Source organism: Halyomorpha halys, unplaced genomic scaffold, assembly GCF_000696795.3.
Source record: "Halyomorpha halys isolate HHAL.00 unplaced genomic scaffold, Hhal_1.1 Scaffold50.1, whole genome shotgun sequence".
Lineage (NCBI taxonomy): Eukaryota > Metazoa > Arthropoda > Insecta > Hemiptera > Pentatomidae > Halyomorpha > Halyomorpha halys.
Window position 1 is genome coordinate 2217842 of NW_027106849.1, and position 5602 is coordinate 2223443.

Below are 5602 nucleotides of genomic sequence, written 5' to 3' on the forward strand. Positions count from 1 at the left end.
CATATAACAGTCTCAGAGGTTATTTTATTTAAAACCATGTGTTAACCGCACTTAATTGTTATTCAGAGGTGGGGGTAGGTTAGAGCCTGAAGGTAAGCATCTTTACATACATACATACATACATACATACATACATATATATATATATATATATAATATTGCTTTTCAGGATTTACAGTGCTACACCTAATATTTATCGGTTAACCTGTGTACTACACTACCAAGTACCATGCTCAAATTAATCCATTTGAATTATATATTTCGATTCATTTAATTGAAACTTATTATATAGCATTTAATAAAATACTTAACAAAATACAATAAAGAAGTAAAATGTTAATAGAAGAAAGCTTTAGAAGGAAATAATATCAAACACAATAAAAGGGAGCTCTATCAGAGTATACAGGAGGCGGACAAAATACAAAAGTGGTGACCCTTTTCCTCAAGTTGTAAAGCCCTTATCAAGCCCCAGCAGAGAACTAATAGCACTGTCTAGCTGCCCTCTTACCGTAAGCTCTCGGTGCCATAAACCCTAAAACCAGCTTAAACTAAGTGCTACCATTTATTTAAGATCTCCAGTATACTGTCAGTAAGGGGGACAGGATTGATTTTGTATATATGATAATGTATATCTTTTTTATTTCTTAGTAATGGAGTTCCCCAAATAATATTTAGGAACTAAGTATTAGGTTGAAACAAGTGAGTCGTTGAGAGCAAAAATGATTTAAGTCAAACTTACAGTTAGGGGAGTTAAAACTAATAAGTCATAAAACCATAACCAAATATTTAAAAGCATTTAAGGTTAATAACCTAAGAATTAATTACAAAATTATGTTTCAATAAAACTTAATGTTGATGAGAAGAAATATAAACTATCAGTTTGTAGGGTATGATAGAAATGAAAGAACAAATCTGTTCTTAACAGTAATGTAAGAACAGATTTTATGGATATTGTTTGTATTCAAAATAACATGCCCAAGTTTCAACGCAGTTTTCCCGAAATTAAAAAAAGGTTATCCTTCGTTCAAAGATATTTTTTGGCGTCCAGTAAACAAACTCAAGAAATTAAAAGTTTACTTTGTTTTTATTTTCGAATATTTCGTTTTAAAGAGCAGGAGTCACTTTGAGACAATTTGGGTAAGTGTAGCGGATGTGGTAGAATTTCGATTTTTAAACAAACGAGAATTGCACTAAAAAAAGCAACAATTTTCAGTTCTCGCAATATACTTTCCTCAATAGCTAAGGTTGAATAGCTTTTTATCCATACTGGAGAATAATCTGTCTTCTGAGTTTAAAATTACCTTCGCATTGCACACCTTAGATATTAAAGATGAAATTTTGTACTTTATTTGTACTGACAAATAAATTAATGTCTACTGAGGCGAATTCATGTTGCCTTAAGAAGTCATAACACCTATGGTATTTGCGGATGGAATGTATACGGCCCCATAAAAATTTCATCCATCACTTTTGCTTATGTATGAACAAACGTACTTGCTAACTAAAACGCTTGCGCCGATTTGGCCCTAGTATAGGACCAATTTTATCTGATTCCAACCTTCCTAGAGCATGCGCAGAAGTATTTTCCTTGACACACCTAATATTTAAAAAGAAATAAAAAGAAATAAAAAAAAGCTCTTCCTGCAGATATTATTCTTACATTGACAAACATGTTACATAACATAATCTGAAAATTTAGAATCTACTACATCCACGATATTAACTGAACTTCCTGCTAACTACTTCTAACTTTCCAACTAACTATAGTTCAGAACACTAAACGCACATTTAAAAAAAACAAAATATCCCAAAATGAAAATGAGATAAAACAATCATTTATCAAATTTATTGATTGATTCAAAACCAAAATATTTCTTAGAACCAGAGAAAAGAAATTTTTTTGGTCGTTAGAAAAAATATATTGAACCAAACTCAATTCTAAATAAAAATATACTTAAAGTTTGCTCTAACGTTACAATTCAAGAAGAGTTCAGAATTTAATGAGGATGTTGTGTTACTTTTTTTATTTAGTTTTACGTTCTTATGTTCTCTAAATTATGGCAGGGAAGATCGGTTATCAACCTATACTAGTAAGAGTGGGAATGCCGAGTTTAATTTTGTGGACCTGCAACGCGATAACAGTCAATCCGCCTAGGACGGATTCGAACCAGAGCCGCTGCAGACACCATATGTATTGACCTTTCAACAATTCTGGATATTATTAAGGTTTCTCGCCACCTGGCCAAGGTGGAATATTTTTCAAGGAACCTTTCACAGTGTACCTGGATATGTACACACCGGCATTTATTTGGCACATGGGTACTTTATCAGAGCTATTAACACTTTGGTGTACGACAATTTTTGACAAAGGATTAGAAGCTAATTAAACAGGTACAAACCCTTCCTAAATACGTCAAACTTTCCCACCCCCTCTCGGGCCTTGTGGGGACGAACACCTATGGGGCATTCTGTCACCTATGGCCGATGAGGAATTAGATTCAAAAGAGGTAAAGCCTCTAAGGAAAGGTGAGAGAAAAGGGGCAGGACAACAAGACCAAGGAAAAGGGGGATTTGAAGATGAAGACACAGAAGCAGGAGAAGTGGCAGAAGTAAGGAGAAGAGGTCCTGAGAAGGGCTCTTCAGAAATGGAACTCCACGACTAGACGAAACCCTGAGAACGGCTATGACACCTGGACGCCAACCCTTATGAACAAGATGACACTCACGTTACTGCACGAACCATCCAAATCCACCAACTCAGCACAAATTCAGATATATATATTAGGTAATAATGTAATAATCGATATTTTATGGCAAACCAATTATCTGAATCATTTCAATCATATTATAATTTAAATCATAATAATGTAAATAAATACTTTCCTTGATATAGTTTATATACTATTATATTACCCAATACCACCCCTTATTATATTATATCATTAATGGTAACAATATTTTTTAAATAAAAAGGTATTTAATTGGTAACTGGTAAACACAAAACAAGCCTTTGGATCTTTCAGTTAAATAAACTTTTAAGGCATTAGGCCTTACTTCAATCAAGTCTAAAAATTAATGCTGCTAAAATCGATATTACGAAGTAAAAAATACTAACATTAAAATATAGACTTAAGCAATGTTTTAACAGATGCTAAGACAAAAAGGAAGAACGAAGAGGAAGCTTTCCAGCCAAGTAGAATTTATCCGACTCTTATCGGGCTCCTAAATCCCTACTCTCCAGCGGTGTCGACGTGACATCTGGAACCAACCAGCAACTTCCACTAGGTTGCCTCCTTCTCAGACCCGCTGGCTAGAAACGATAAAATGAACAAGTCTCAAGCTTCAGTAATTCGTCACTTTCCTACTCCTTGGATAGCACATAGCCAGCCATCTCATTCAATTTACATACTGACTGCAACAGAACTACCAACATCCCCTCCTAAAAGCGGGGCTTTAACTTTGGAATTAGCTGAGTCCCTATCCTCTGGTTCCTTTTGCTTAATAACTTCATCGATATTCTGATTAGAAATCCCTCAGACCCTTCATGCAAATTAAGTTTGGTTAGTCCTTGCAAGTCTCGGCTAACTCTTCATGTAACTTTTGAATATAATCCATAAATCTTATTTAAATTTAAATTTTAATCAAATCTCATATTTCTCCTCTAAGGCCAAGGGCTTCCTATGCATAAAATGAAATAACAATAGAGCAGGTTGAAATTGAATTCATATATTTCTTATTATTCAAGCAAGGATAATTCTTCTTATCATAAAGGGTTTATTTAATTACCAGAACCCCGGTGTGGCACAGTCAAGTTAAATGTTGTTATCGGTTATAATTCAGAATGAAATTTTATTAAATCGCCAAAACAAATTATATATTTTCAGCTTTATAATCTGCTTCAAATAGTTAGTAAATCTGCTTCAAATAGTTAGTAAACTGCAAGTTGTATTGCAACAGGTATCAACCAAGACGAAAGATGGAACTTAAAAGTAATATCTAGTAGGATTTATTTCAACATGTGACGTAAACCATTTGTCGTAGACTTAACTTAACTGATGATTTGACAGTAATGTGTGATAACACATTAAAACAAAAAGATGTAAAATCAGTCTATTTTAAAATCAGTTGTTAAGTCATTGCAGTCTAAGTCTAATATTCAAAAAAAAAAATTTATATGTATTTAATGTGAATACAGTAGAAACCGTGTCTCCTGATTGAATATGTTCAACTTAATTAAAGTTTAATACATAAGCTATAAGTTGTGCAGATCATATTAACTCTCATCTAATCATTGAAATTAATTACTAATAGAGTATTTTGTATTTATATTTTCTTTTATCCGGCGATGTTCGTTTCCGACTAGAACAAATAAGCGAGGGTCTACAGTTCCTATGCCAAATGATTAGAATGACTCCTTTAGAAATAACTATTAAAGGATATCTATTGCAGTCACGGAGAATAGCCTTTTGACAAAAGAGTCTATGCAACACCGAATCGAAAGCTTTAGAGCAATCGATTGAAATCATTCCTTCGTCATTGCTTCAACTAAATACCATGATTCTATTTTGTATTTGTTGAATAACAGTACCGGACCAACATATAAAATCTCGAACTGAAACCTCTGTTGATTATAGATCAATACACTGAATGGTGTTAAGCCAAATAAAGAAACTAGCGATTAATAAGCTTGAAAAATGAATTAATGTAAATAGTAAATAATACAAATGCAGAATTGTGAGACCGTTTGTATTGCTATTTATGATTCTTTCTGCATTTCTGAATTTTTTCTTAAGTAATAAAATGGATGAGGGATAAGGAACCAATTACAAGAAAGCGATGAGATATTGATAATGACACATATACAAGAATGTGTTAGGCTGATCCTTAAAATTCAAGAGATAAATGGAGACTAGAGAAACTAAAAGCGAACCTTTGCTTTTAATTATTATTATTCCATTTACTTATTGCTTGTACTATTTCAAATGAAAAAAAAAATAACTTTGGAACAAGTTTTGTTACTAGAAACAATTATACAATAAAAGTACAGTAAGTTAAATATAAGTTCCTCAAAATCAAATTAAATATCATGATTACATATTTTTATTATTGTTAATAACAACTTAATATTATATATAGCTATGATGGAGTTTAAGATTAATTATTTTAATTTTCTTTACCTTAGTTATTTACTTATTTTGGTATTATTTATCAACTTATATTAATTTGAGATGTGCTTGTATTATTTTAACGTAATTATTATCCATTTTACTTTATATTTATCTTTTCGTATTATTATTATTTGTTTATTTCATATTATAATTTTATATATTTTTTATGTATAAATGGTATTATTGAATGCTCACAACTTCAATATTCATAACCCTTCAGTATGACAGATTGTATTATTTCAAGAAAATATAATAAAAAAAACTATAATTCGAGTAGCTGAATGTTTTTTTTTTTTTAAATTATATCTCATGAAGATTAAATTCAGAAACACAAGCAAAAGTGGCATTGAAAGCAGTTACCTAACTTGTTTGTCTTTTCTAGACCGTTTCTAGGGGATGATTTGCACTATTTCCCACTCTTTTCAAGAGATTTA